Source organism: Acomys minous, assembly GCF_964271855.1.
Source record: "Acomys minous genome assembly, chromosome: 18".
NCBI classification, from domain to species: domain Eukaryota; kingdom Metazoa; phylum Chordata; class Mammalia; order Rodentia; family Muridae; genus Acomys; species Acomys minous.
This window is the reverse complement of record NC_140501.1, coordinates 49,252,639-49,267,540: the sequence shown is the minus strand read 5'-3', so window position 1 is coordinate 49,267,540 and position 14,902 is coordinate 49,252,639. Positions and strand designations below refer to the sequence as shown.

At 47.8% G+C, this 14,902-nt stretch overlaps 1 protein-coding gene across 1 annotated transcript in view; it reads right to left on the bottom strand.

Annotated features, from left to right (window-relative positions):
- SLC39A14 (solute carrier family 39 member 14) overlaps window positions 1-13,058 on the bottom strand; it is a 47,832-nt gene extending 34,774 nt beyond the window's left edge. The window contains exon 1 of the mRNA XM_084767686.1: window positions 12,905-13,058. The gene's annotated coding sequence lies outside the window, so the exon portion shown is untranslated. The remainder of the gene's footprint in view (window positions 1-12,904) is intronic.
- Window positions 13,059-14,902: the final 1,844 nt, after the last annotated feature.

Below are 14,902 nucleotides of genomic sequence, written 5' to 3'. Positions count from 1 at the left end.
GGCAGGTGGGCACACACTTGTAACCTCAGCCAGACAGGTGGGTACACACCTGTAACCTCAGCCAGGCATGTGGGCACACACCTGTAACCTTGGAGCAGAAAGCATGATCTCCACAAAGTCAAGGCTAGCCTCGTCTACACAAGTTCCAGGCCAGCCAGGGCTACAGAGAGACTGATGAAAGTTAAGGAATAGAATGAACAACAACAAAGATCTATGCAATTATGGCCGTGTACATTTGAATTTTTTTGGTTTTTTTGAGACAGGGTTTCTCTGTGTAGCCTTGGCTGTCCTGGACTTGCTTTGTAGACCAGGCTGGCCTCGAACTCACAGTGATCCACCTGCCTCTGCCTCCCGAGTGCTGGGATTAGAGGCGTGCGCCACCATGCCTGGCTTCTATATATTCTTTTCTAAAGCTAAGTGTAGAGTTCAGGAACCCTGAGACTAGGGGACCTAGGGACCTATCTCAAGTTATCAGACTTGACTTCAAGTGCTTTTTAAGCAGGCAGATATGTCAGCTCCTCAGGCCCCGCCTCCAGGAACTTACTATGTAAACCAGGCATGCAGCACCACATACTTTTCTCTCTTGCTGTCTCTGTCTGTCTTTCTCTCTGGGGTGCTCCTTCCCCTTTCCTGCTCTCCCATACTTCTAAAATAAACTTCTCCATATCATTAAAAAAAAGATTTGATTTTTGAGACAGGATCTTGCTTGCTAATTAAAGCCTTAGATTCGATCCCTAGTCCACCCCAAACAAACAGACATCAAGTCACAACCTTCCAAAGACAAGTATCTAAGTGGACAACAGAAAAGACTGTTAATAATCCATGCAATAACATGTATACAAAGGCTAGGAGTTATAGGAGGCTCTGGGCCAGCAAGATGCCTCAGTGGGTAAAAGTGCTTATAACACAAGCCTGGTGGCCCGGGTTCAATCCCTGGAGCCCACATAAATGGGCAAATGGACAGACCATCCTCCACAAAAATATTCTCCAATCTCCACATATGTGCCCTGGCAAATGTACCTCCAATCATGCATGCACACATAAAATAATGTTAAATGAAAATAAGAGTTAACGGTGTTCTGAGTTACACAGACCTCAGCCTGAACCCCTGACCCTACAGTATCAGCTTGAAGGATCTAAGTCAGGAAAGACCCAAGCCAATGGGACTTAGTTACCTTACAGATAACAGCCGAAGTTGAAACACTCCCCCCCAAAATAGTGAGATACAGAACATAATAAATAGTGGCCAGGCGTGGTGGCTCACACCCTTATTCCCAGCACTCAGGAGGCAGAGACAGGTGGGTCGCTGTGAGTCTGAGGCCAGCCTGGTCTACAAAGTGAGTCCAAGATAGCCAAGGCTACACAGAGAAACCCTGTCTCAAAAACAAAACAAAACAAAATATAATACAGTACCTACTACACAGTAACTATTAGTTGTCTAGAGACAGAATGAAATGGACAAGAGAAATAAAGAAGGCATGGAGGCACAGCTCAAAGCTAGAGCACTCAATGGTCCCCCAGAGCCAGCCCTGTACTTCTGACAGGGAGACCCCGCACTCAGGAGTCCTCTGTACTCAGAACTGCTATGCTACAGAGCCTCTGGTCAGAGTCAGATCAGTCTTGAGAGATTCTCAGATCTGCAACACCAGGGAGGCAGGGAGCCTAGCGTTGGGCTCTGAGCCAGAGAGCATCCAGGCTGAACAGCAGTATCCTCCACACTCCTCTTTTTCATAGCTCCATGAGCCAGATCTTCCAAAGGCTGTCTCCCTGTACCCTAAGCTAAGTGGGACCCCCAAATCTCTAGAACCTCAGGATGTGATCTAAGTAGGAACCTGGGGGGGGGGGTGCAGGGGGAGGAAAGAGGCTCTGTTAATGAAGTCAGGCAAGGATCTCAACAGGACAGCACCCTGGTGTCTTTGTCAGAAAGGAGAGGAGGCGGTGACAGACAAATACACACAGGCAACACCAAGAGACCCCACTGGCACCCCACCCCCGCCAAACCACCCACCTTGCAATGCTGGAAAGGGCAGGAAGGATTCTTCAAGAGGAAGAGCCATTGGAGTAGAGTCCCACCCACACTTGGTTTCAGACCCCTGGAACTGTGAGAGAGCAACGGTGCTGCTGTTTGAAACCACCAGATCTGCGGCAACTTGTCAGGAAAAGTAACACCAAGCAAATGCTTTGGTGCTGGGAGCAGGGCTGGAACACTTGAGCTGTGTTTATAGTTCTAAGACGACTCCTGGGACCCTGGCTTTGTTTGTGGGCAGGACCTGTAACTGAGCCGGCATTCCTGTGATCGGCTTGCACCTCCAACAGATGGAGGCTGGGCCGGTGGTTGACAAATGTGGGGAAAGCACCTGCCACCAGGAAGAAAGAAGGTGGAGGTAGGAGAATCAGGAGTTCAAGATCATCCTCAGCTCCAGAGTGAGTTCAAGACCAGCTTGGGTTACAGGAGACCCCTGCCTCAAAAAGAAAAGGGGAGAGAGGGAGCGGGGCATGTACTTACATTGGCAGAGTGCTTGCTGAAGATAAACAGAACCCAAACACAAACCTGCACAGCGGCACCTGCCTATAATCCCAACAACAACAGAGGTAGAGGAAGGAGTATCTGAAAGCCAAGGTTTGAGGCCAGCCCATGATACATGAAAGCTTGTCTCGGAAACAAAACAAAACAAAACAAAACAACAACAAGCAAGAGATAGAAGGAAATTATGGGGAGAGGGTTTTATAGGAACTGAGAGTAGTTCCTGGACAGCAACCAATGGAGGGGAATCCATCCTACATCTACAAGGAGCTGACTTCTTCCCAACCTGGCGAGTCATCCTTCCAGAAAAGAACTATATGACTGGCTCTTTAGTGTTAGCGTTGTAGGCCTCCCAGCAAAGAAGCCAGCTCATCAACTGCGGAGACTGCCCAACAAAAATGGGTAATCACAAAACGGGGTTGTCTTAAGTACTTCTCTGCGTTGCACTAACACGCCTGCCTGCTTTCATAGACAACACTACACGCTTCTGTTTCCTAGAACTGTGAGTGACAAGTTCTGGTTATAGGTGGCAGACCTGAGCTGAGCAGGGCTATGTGCTCCTCCCTCTGGGGTGAACTTCCATTAGCCCATCCTACCGACCATGTTAAGCACGTGACTACTAGAGCAGAGGGCATGGAGGACATTCAAAATAGTAGTTTCTGACTATGGCTGTTGCAGTAGTTTCACCCAGGAGGACATTCTGGTTTTTTAACATCAGGAATGAGTTAAAATAATACTGAAGCTAGGAAGTTAACAAGACTATTGCTTAGAACAGATGCAAAGCCAGGCAAGTGTCATATGCCTACAAAGCCAGCGCTAGGGACACCGAGGCAGGAAGAACACTGAGATTGAGAACAGGCTGGGTTAAACAGAGACTCCATCTCAGAAGCCAAATGAGGCCTGGGGACATGGACCAGCAGGTACAAACACTTGCCCTGAGCCTGACGACCTGAGTAGCATCCTCAGAATGGGAAAGGAAAGAACTGGTTCTAGCCAGTTGTGCTCAGACATATGCACAGGTGCGTGGGCACAGCCAATCAGCCAATCAACGTAAAATGAAAAAAATTTAAAGACAGATAAAACAGTTGCTTATTCCCTTCACTGCTAAGCCTTATGAGTTCTAACTCAAAAATGTGTGTGTGTGTGTGTGTGTGTGTGTGTGTGTGTGTGTGTACACACATCTCTCTCTCCCTTCTGCCTTTTTATCTCATCTTTGGATACCAGCCAAAACCCTACAGACTTAAACAGGACACTCAGGCTAGTTTCCCCCCCCCCCCCGCAGGATCCTCCCCCCACTCTTTCCACAGCCACTTGTAAGTCTCCATAGCCAATATGCCAAAAACACGAGTTTCTTCCTCTTCTGCATCCCCTTCCTTCCAGCAAGTGTCAGCTTTACAGCTCACTTGCCCTGTTTTTCTCTCAAACTCTAATAAAAATTTAAAGTACTTGAACTTTAAAATAGATAGATAGATAAATGGATAGATAGATAGATAGATAGATGGATGGATGGAGGATGGGTGCAGATGCAAATGACAGGAAGTGGGATGCAGTGGGGTGAGGATAGAGCTGAGAGGGGCAGTCAGAAAGGATGAGATCAACGGCATTCACTGTATCCTGATGCCACTGTAGGTACCAGTGTCCATGCTAGCCAGGGACACTCGCCTCAACCTCTGGATTCTATCATCAAGAAGTTCATTGAAGCTGGGTGATGCTGGCTTCTTACGCCTTAAAGCCCAGCACTCAGGGGGCAGACATCTCTGTGAGGTTGAGGCCAGCCTGATCTACAGAGTGAGTTCCAAGACAGTCAAGGCCACACAGAGGAAAAAAGAAGCTCCATGACATCAAATCTCCAATCTACACGTGCGTATGTGTTTAGATCAGTGTCAGGACAACAGGAGCAAATAACCTACAACACAACATGGTGACAAGAGTCAAGAGTCCTTCACTGTTGAAGAAGGAAGTTATAAATAATAAGGCAAAGATGTACAAATAAAATGAATTAATGGTGTTAGGTTGAAACAAGAGGTATCTGAAGGGCTCTAGCAGGCCTGAGCATGGCAAACATGGCGCCGACGGGTTTTGCCTTTCTCCTATCCCCTCTGCCTCGCTAAAAACCATTAGGTTACATTTCTTTCTTTCTTTCTTTTTTTAATATTTATTTATGCATTATTTATACAGTATTCAGAGGGCACTAGATCTCATTACAAATGGTTATGAACCACCATGTGGTTGCTGGGAATTGAACTCAGGACCTTTGGAAGAACAGCCAGTGCTCTTAACCTCTGAGCCATCTCTCCAGCCCCAAGGTTACATTTCTAAAGCTAGCCACCAAGGACTATTCCCTTATTTGGCTGGTCACTTCCTCCTCCTGAGGCTGACCACCAAGGCCCGGCTACCAAAGAACTTTAGTCCAACAATCAAAAGGCCCCTTTTGGTTACTCTAATTAGCAGGCCCAATTAAAATGAACCAACTCATCCTAACACAGGGTTTCCCCTTTTCCCTTTATAAACTGCTATTTGCCTATGGGCCACACCCATCTCCTCTTATGCAGAGGCAGTCCTTTGTCCCTCTGGGGCAAATATCCCTTCCTGTCCCTTGCTCCTTTTCCCTTCTCCCTCATCCTCTGTTTCCTGTCTTTACCTCTTATTCGCTGTCCTTTGTCCCTCTAGGACAATTCAATCTTCTTTGTGCTGAGAATTTGGTTTGCTGTGTCCACTCAGTTTTAGTATAGACATGGATTAAAATATAAACTGAGAGGCTGGGACCTAGCTCAGTTTATAGTGTTTGCCTAGCATGTAAGATTAAGCCCAGGGCTGAGAAGCTGGGCATGGTAGCACACTCCTTTAATCCCAACACTGGGAGTGCAGAGACAGACAGATCTATGTGACTTCAAAGCCAACCTGGTCTATAGCCTGAGTTGCAGAACAGCCAGAGCAATACAGAAAAAAACTATGTAGAAAAACCAAAACAAAGGCTGGAGAGATGGCTCAGAGGTTAAGAGCACTGGCTGCTCTTCCAAAGGCCCCGAGTTCAATTCCCAGCAACCACATGGTGGCTCACAACCATCTATACTGGAATCTGGTACCCTCTTCTGGTATGTAGGTAAAATATTGTTTACATAATAAATAAATAAATAAATCTTTTTTTGAAAGAAAGAAAGAAAAAACAAAACAAAAAGCTCAGGGCTGATTACACACCTGTAATCCTAGCACTTTAATCACAACAGGATCAGAAATTCAAGGTTATCCTCAATTACACAGCAAGTTAAGGCTAGCATGAGCCACGTGAGACTCTCCGTTCAAGGTTTTTCTAACCCATACAACATATACAGAGGAACATACAGTGGGTTAGCTTCATTGTGCCTTCCCAGGTGTGTTTACTACAAGGGTAACAGCGCACCTAGCACAAAGTCCTTTGTCTCTCTACCAGGCTCTTTGGAGAAGTGGTTGATTCCTGGGCTAATGAGGGAAGTGTTAATATGAACAAGGATTATCTGATGACATTAAAAAAAAAAAGTCATTAGTCCCAGGACTCAGGAGGCACAGGCAGGTGGATTGATGTGAGTTTGAGGCCAGCCTGGTCTACAAAGTGAGTCCAGGACAGTCAGGGGCTACACAGAGAAACCCTGTCTCGAAAAACCAAAACAAAGCAAAACAAAACAAATAAAGTCATTCTTGGGGGAGGGGAAGAAAGGGACTTATCAAAAAAGCACAGAAGATGGCAAGGAAACTCTTAAAACGGTCACTGGCAGGGTAGGGATAGACGCAGCCCATCGGAACAGCGCCTACTTCACACATGTGAGGCCTTTGGTCCAATTGACAATATCACAAAAGGCAGAAGGGAATGGGGTGTCATAAGATCCCAAACATTAGGATAAAAGCTAACACAAGAGGATGGTCAGTTCTTCCTTTCAGCAGAATCTTACCTAACAGACGCAGTAGGAAAGAGGGAAACAGAACACAATAATCACTCTGCAAACAAGATCCACAGATGGATGCCAGTACCGGAGAAACAGGATTCCAGTCTCCAAGAATTGCCCTGCTTGGTATCTTCACTAGGGAGGAGTTGTAACATACACCAACTCAACCAAGGAATCAAGAAACACAGCAGGTAGGGGCCGCTTCCTGCCAGTCTGAATTCTGCAACAAGGGCTTATGGCTCTGTGTGGAAGTGGTACCAACATGTGTCCTGGGCCTCAGCTTGGGAGGACCACAGAGGAGAAGCCACTTTTCCTGGGAGGATCTGACCTGGCTTTATGTCCTCTGTCCTACCACCTCTCCTCTGTCCTCCCTAGGTGGTAAAAGAGAACCTAGGTACATGATGGTCCCTACCCTGGGGCCCAGAGTCATGATAACTCACTGGAAGGCAAACAAGATCACTCAGCAAGTAAAAACACCAGCCTGCAAGCCTAACATCCTGAGTTCAATTCCAGAAGCGCCATAAAGAGATACAGATACCATGGTGGGTGTGTGATGGCATTCACCCAGAATCCTAGCATCCCTGCAGTGAGATAGAAGGCACAGCCAGGGGAATCCCCCAGAAGCTTGAAGGACAGCTAAACTGGGCAAGGCAGCAAGAAAAGACCCTGCCTGCACAGGTGGAAAGAGAGAACAACCCTGAAGTTGTCCTCTGACCTCCACACTAGCTGTGGTACACACAGACACACACACACAGACACACACAGACACACACAGACACACACACACACAAATGATTATGATCCTCTAGAGAGCAACATCAGCATTCTTAGACAACATTCTTGCTCAAAATGCATGGTCACACCCTAGAAAAAGAGACCAGGGAATCTATTATCAGAGCTGGGAAGAGACCCTAAGGAGAAACTCAGTGTGATGTGGGTGGGCACATCAAACCCCGAACACAGAAAAAGGATATTAGTGTAGGCACCGTGACATATTTAAAAAGGTTATAATGCTGTGCCAATATTTGATTTCCTGGTCTTGGTAAATAGACTCCAGGGTAAGGAAATCCATTTCTACAACTCTTTTGAAACATCTAAGGTCAGTATCATAAGTTTAAAGTAACAGCTGGGTGTGGTGGCTCACCTGTAATCCCAGCATTTAGGAGGATCACTCTAAGTTCAAAGCCAGCACAGGTTACATCTGAATTCCTGTCTCAGAAGGAAAAAGGAAAGGCCTGTGCCCCCAGCTTCAGGGATTCTAATGCCTCCACCTACTCTTGTGCAAGCATGCACATGAATAAATTTTTTTTAAAAATCTTCAAAATAAGGAAAGAAAATGAAGCATAACGGGAAATGATACCCAACAAGCCTACGTGTGGTGGCACTCAACCATCCGCAACTCCAGCTCAGGGGAACGCTACACCCTCTCCTGGCCTCTGTGAGCACTGCGTGAAAGTGGTGCACAGCTATACATGAAGGAAAAACAGTCATACACATAAACTTAAAATTTTTTAAGGCATGAAAAATGAATAACCTACACAGTTACAAAAGTAAAAATAAATTATTACGGAGTTTAAATTAAGTGTTACCTAAAAGAAAATAGGATTCTAAATTCTGTTTGTAAATGTCACTTTTTAATGAACGCTAACTAAATGGTTGCCTCTAATCTTTTGCATAGGCTGTACTTAACAGTCTGCGTAGGACTGCCACCTCACAAAACGTACTGTACATGCTGCAAGAGTGCCACTTGTGTGCAGAGCTACTCACTGCAGCCCCATGTGTAAATGAAAAAATGATGAACACACAGGGTTAACACAGATGTTAAAGATGACAGACAGCACTTTTCCTATGGAATACTACACGGCTCTAACAGAGAACAGTAAACATATGAGACTGAACAGCCAAGGTACTAACAGGGCCACTAGGATGGTGGCAGGCAATGTCTGAAACACTGCCCAAGATCGTTTATTTTAAAAAGGCAGAGTGGGGGAACAGGACAATGAATGCTTTCGTTCTTTTCTTTTTTTTTTTCTTTTCCTTTTTTTTTTTTCTTTTGACTGCTCTGATCTTTGAACTATGTGACAATAGATAGAGCTTAAGGAAAATTATTTCACAAAGGGCTGGAAATACAGCCCCTGGCAGAATACTACCTGGTGTACACAAGGCCCTGGGTTCTGTCCCCTGCATCACAAACCAGGGACAACAAGCGACCACAGGTGATATGTAGCTCTGATTTTCATATACAATTTCCAAGTCTAATCGGAGGACTAAGCCCAAAAGGTTCACGATGCTGTCAAAGGCAAAGTGTTAGCCTAGCACAACGGGAGGAGGTGCTAAGTGAGCACAACACATACAGGTTTCTTTTTCAGTTTTTCGAAAAAGGGCTTCTCTGCGTAGCCCTGGCTGTCCTGGACTCACTTTGTAGACCAGGTCGGCCTCGAACTCACAGTGATCCACCTGTCTCTGCCTCCTGAGTGCTGGTATTAAAGGCGTGCACCATTAAGCCTGGCTATATGGGTTTCCTAAAAATATTTATATATATATATATATATATATATATATATATATATATATATATTTACTTGTGTGGTTGGATACACACATGTGCAAGTCAGAGGATGACTTTCGGGAGTTGATCCTCCCTTTCCACCATGAGGGTCCTGGGGACCCAATACCAGTGCTGAGCCTGACAGTGAACTCATTTGTCCACCCAGCCACCCCACAGCACCCTAATCACCCACCTTTTGAAAATTACACATTCAAGTTTTTTGGAGAAAATAAAGTCTGGTGAGATAACTCAACAGGTTGTTCCCCTAGCCTCCACTGTGTACAAGACACGTGTGCTCACAGACGTTCACTTGCACACCAAGTAAATGAATCATGGAATTTGAAAACAAAGCAACAACAAACAAACGGACAAAAAGCACTTTCAGTATAAAGTTTGAAACCCAGGACCTGTACACGTTAGGCAAGTGTTCAACCATTGAGCAACACTCCCGCCTCCCTCGTTTTCTTTATGGAATAATATCAAACACACTCCACACTGAGCTATACTGACTACATACCCCTCATCCATTAATTCACAACTTCTTTTGTTTTTGTTTTTTGAGACAGGGTTTCTCTGTGTGACCTTGGCTGTCCTGAACTTTGTAGACCAGGCTGGCCTTGAACTCACAGTGATCGCCTGCTTATGCTTCCTAAGCCCGGCCCTAATTCACAACTTTTAATGGGTGTTTTTATAATAATATTGGAATCCCCGAGAGAAGCTCTGGCAGTGGACCATAATAAATTAAAGAGCATCACTTCATTCCACTAAACTCTGGGCTCCCGGGGCCTGCTCTGACTGAGGAACTCAGAGCCCTGGTTGTCATGGTTAGGCAGGTGAATTCCATAGCCGCCAAGCCTTTTGGCCTGACATACACTGGAAGGCCCAGTAGGGGGCTCTGCTTCCCCAGCTGGTCCCAGCCCAACGAAGGGCCCTCTCAGGAGACTCCATGGAAGTTGGGGTTTGGAGTCCTTGTGATGGCCAAGCATGAGGCCCTGGCTGGCAGCAGGCCTGAGTTCGCAGACTCTGGACTTCTTATCTCCTGGCATTCTGACAGCGGCCAGCCTGGAAGTCAGAGAGGGCCCACTGTAGACTCTGAGGTGTGTGTGGGGGTGGGGGTGGGGGGAGATAGCATGACCCTTTCCTCCTTTGCTGCTCACTCTGAACCCTCTCTTTCCTCCAGAGGCTGCAAGGGGCTTCCCCAGACAAACGAGACTGCAGCTGACGCAGGAACCCCCTCCCTTGATCCATCCAATATGCTGAGCGATCACTGACCCCCCTTCCCATTGTGCCAAGGAAAACACGTGACTATCAGTAAATTTACCGTTGGGGGGGCAGAACACTTCCTTGGTTATTTCCCCCAACAAGTCTCTGCTACTAGCAAACAATGTGACTTGGGGACACCGATTAACCTCTCTGGATCCAATATCTTTCATTTTAAAAGACACTCCAGATAACAAGGCAGCCTGTGTTTCTGCAAAATGGCAGGTGTTACTTTCTTCAGGCATTAAATGGAACAGAGAGAATAAATACATCTGGTAGGGTTGCCGGGCAGGCAGGCGGGGGTTGGAGAGAGAGCACATGCAATCTATTCACCCTGCTAGAGATTGGCTTTGGGGTGCAAGGAAGGAAAGAGGAAGGAGGTAGGAAGTCTTAGAAAGCAGGACCCTTCCCGTGTTTGACAACTATCCTACCTAAACAGGGGTGGCGGCGGAGGGGAGATTGGAGGGGTCCTTCCTGGCCATTGCTAAGGCCCGAGGAAGAACAGCCTCTGAGGAAGAGAACTTTTAGACTCAAGACAGAAAAACACCCATTTTCTCATCTATCTGTGAGCCATTCCCTGGCCGACCACAGAAAAGCAGTCTCCCCAGGAGGACAAGGGACACTTTATACCCTGCTAAGGAGGACACAGTCACCTTATGTCTGGGTTCCCAACACCCTTACGACCAAGCCTCGTAGAACTGTTGAGACTCTAAGCCACACAGTCCAACCCACAAAAATGGTGGCACTACCTAGGCGTCAGCTGCCACATTCCAGACGTGACCACAACGTTCCACCAGCCAGTGGAAACAGACTAGCTGTTGGTGATGTGGACAGAGAACCACCTAGCTCCAAAGCCCTGAGTACTCTGCCACTGGGCCTCACCTCTGACAGAGCTCCCCTCTCTAAACTACTCCAACCAGCCAGGAGACCTCTTGTGTTGCTACTGAATTCCTCACTTCCCACTGCCTGAAGGGCAGAGCAGCCTCCTGCCTTGCACCCACCACAGTGGCTGCTGGAAGAGTGCGAAGCCAGCACTGTATGTGGGAACCTGAGGCTCCTGCATCAGCGCTGGGTTTGGAACAGAGCTCTGGCTTCTCCAGGAGCCTGTAATTCCCCTCCTCTTGTCGAAATGAAAGACCAACTGCACAGCCTCCTTCATTCCTCAAGTCCTTTCGTTACTTAGCCAATTTCTGAGTTCTTTAATCCCTGCAGCTGGGCCTCTGCACTGTCCAGGTGAACAACAAAAAGCAGCGCCTAGCAGCAGCAAGACGTGTTCTGCCACAGTCCTTCTAGAAGAACCCATATCCTGGATCAGTTCAGTATCTCAAGCCACACTGATAAAATAGTCAGACAAAGAGGATCCACACTCTACGTCCTAACTTTGCACCACTGGTAAAGAGCTCAACTGAGTCACTGAAAAGAAACTGTATGGCTTTTAATCCTAGTTGTTCAAAGTTCTGGTTCTGGACATTCCTCGGTCATGTGGCCACGGAGGCACGTCAGGGCCCCTCAGTGCATAAGGTTTGCTCTAATAGGTAAGGATTATTGATTTGTACATATTTTGGATAAACAACTCAGACTGGCCTTAGTACTAACTAACCTGAACCCTCCCCAAGGTCGCAGATGTTAGGAGCGGGAACTAAACAGAGGACACGGTGGTTACTCCAGGGTCAGTTTCCACCATGCCCTAAAACCAACACCGCCCCCCCCCCCCAGCAAGTACTGCCTATCCCAATGACCTGGGGCTGGGTAAAATGGGCTAATGCTACAACTCCAAAGCAGGTTACTTCGGAAAGGCATTCTGCCCCTCTACCTTTCCATTTAGGCCACAGGAAAGGGCTCCGCCCCTCATCAAACCAAACTCAGAGTCCTCCTGAAGTCACAGGCCACGTTAACTATTTGGTCTGGACGATCAGTTTGGGATCTAGGCTCAGGAGACACAGGATCCTCAAAGCAGAACCCACAGCCCAGAGGCAATTTTCCTGGTTAGAGTCCACCTCAGAATATCAAGGTGAATCTGGATGGCTACTTTGGCCATGACCCTAAAACTCCAAGAGCGAGCAGCTAGTAACCAGATCACCTAGTTTGCTCAGTCCCAACCTAAAAGACTCCAAGAGTCATCCCTGCCGTTATCCAAGTGGGAATTCAGCGCGATACCTCCCTTGCGGTTCTCCACTCTAGCCCAACCCAACCCGAAGAATCCGGCATCACTCTTCAGCCGGAGAGTGGCCTGGCTTGTGAGCAGGGAAGAGGGCACACAGGTTCCTGAAATGCAAGATCCAGACAACAAGCCCCTTCCGAGCAGCCGCCAGCACAGAGCATCAGATCTGCCATCTACTCCGCTTCCTCTGCGCTGTGTCCCCGGGCTCTAGAAAGCTCATCTCAGCCTTTTCCGCGCAGCTAGCGACCTCCCGGGCGTCCTTCTCTGGCTCATATATCCCGGGCCCTCTAGCTAAAGGGACAGCGCTGTGACCTCTTTCCCCTCGCCACGGTGGCACAGCGATCAGGTGCCACCATGACCGGGATCCGGGAGTGCGCGGCCTCACGAAAGACTCCGGGTCCTCGGCGTGCCGCTGTCCCCAACCCCCACCCGGCGTCCCCTAGCCTGGAGACGCACGGGCTCCCATCCTGCGTGACCCGCTAGGTCCTCACCTGAAGTCTTCCAGCCGGCAATCAGACCCACGCAGCCTCACTTATCCAGGCCCCAGGGCAGCCGGCGACACAGCTACTGAGTGGGTGCGTCCCAGCCGACAGCCACGCGCCCCCTCTCTGCGTCCGGCCCCCGCCTCATGCGCATGCTCCGCCATATACCCCACGCGTCACCGCAGGGCCCGCCCCCGCCCCGCCCCGCTCCCCTGGGTCTGCCACGTGGGACCGTCTGCTGCAAGCAGTGACCAGTTACCCTAGCCAACCTGGTCCTCCCTCCATCGCTGTGCATCTTCGACTCGCATCCTAGCGCTCTTGGCTTCATCCGTCCTTCCTCTTGAATTTCATCCTTGACTCAGGAAACCTCCCATCTGTCTTTCTGCCCCCTTTGTGGGAAACTTACAGCTTGGCCTCCATCCTGTCATCCTGAGGGAGAGCGACCCTCTCTGAGTAGGTATATATGTTTTTAACACTGCTGATGAATCTAAGAGGCTCCACTGTTTCCCTTAAAGTCTAACATGTTCTCTAAGCAGGATGGAGTGCCCCATAGACTGTGTTTCTTTTGCATGCTCCAGCCAACCAAAATGACTTGTGACGCTCTAAATAAAAGATTATATTCACTTTTTAAGATTTTTGCACCACTTTCTCGCTGTAATCACATTCCTAAGGAGCCACGTCAAGCCCTAGGTTTTGTTTGACGAATGTTTTAGGAGGGAGTCTCTTCCGCTGTAGGAAGGGACTATTGTGTTGGAAATCGAGCCTCGGATATGCAAATTTCTTGAGAAAAATAAACCACCCACCAAACTCTTATTGTTTTATTCAGCTGAATATTATTAGGATTGTTTCCTCTATAGCGTAACCAGCTGTCACCTGGGGATAGGAGACCAGTGAAAGGACTTCAAATGGCACCGGAGCTGGCTGGCTTCTGTACTAGCACAGGGAAGGTGCCCAGCTGGCTGTGGTTATCTCTAGATTTGCTCAGTTGAGAAAAGGTATCCAAGTGCTGGGGGAAAGTTCCCTCAAGAAGGAAGTTGAGAGGAAAGGAACTTAACGTCCCTAGAACAGGTGGCAGAAAGGAAGCAGCGCCCACTGGCAGCTTCGGGGCTGGCTAGAGAAGTGGGGGAGCACTAAAGTGTGTGTGTGCTGGCTGGGGAGTGAGAGCCAGCCCTGGTGGTGCAGACCTACCTATAATCTTAGCTACTCTGGAGGCAGGGGGATCTCAAGTTCAAGGCTAGAGCAATTTAGTGAGACCCTTTCTCAAAGGTAAAAGGAGGGCTGGGTACCTGTTGGTCCAGTACATTCCTAGACCTGCTTGAAGCCATGGGAACCAGCCTTGCAAAACCAGGTCTGGTGACACACAACAGTAATTCAGCATTTGAGAAGTAGAGACAGAAGGACCCCAAGTTTAAAGTCACCTTTGGCCCCATAATGAGTCTGAGACCATCCTGACCTACCTGAGACCCTGTCTGTAAATTAATTTCTTGCCTAGCATATACAAGGTCTTAAGCTTAAAAGATTAAAAAAAAACAAAAAAAAGGACTGAGGCCAGTCAGATTCTCCTGGTCACTCAGTGTTTTTCTAAAATTCAATTATCTTCACTCTGTAATTACAGTGTTCCAATGGGTAAGGGGGTGGGGAGCTGTGATAGTCCACTCATTTACTTTCTGAGTGATTTTGAGGTAATGATAACTCTTGCAGAATTTCCTCCAGAGCCCCTTCAACTCTGTAATAACACTGATTTTTGCCTTGGTTGAACTTACAGTGCTTTTCAGACATTATGTCATCCACTTGGGACTCCAAAGTGCAATGGGCTGTCACGGAAGGTCAGTCCCCCATCAGAGCTTTCCTCGAAGGAGTATATAAAAGGAATGAGAAGCCCACCTAGAGATAAGGTATCTGATACTTCAAACACACAGAGCCCTGAACAGGATGAAGCTCATAAATCCACATCCCACAGGATTCCAGGCAGGATGTCAAAGACTTCTCAGAGTGCGTCTGTGATGC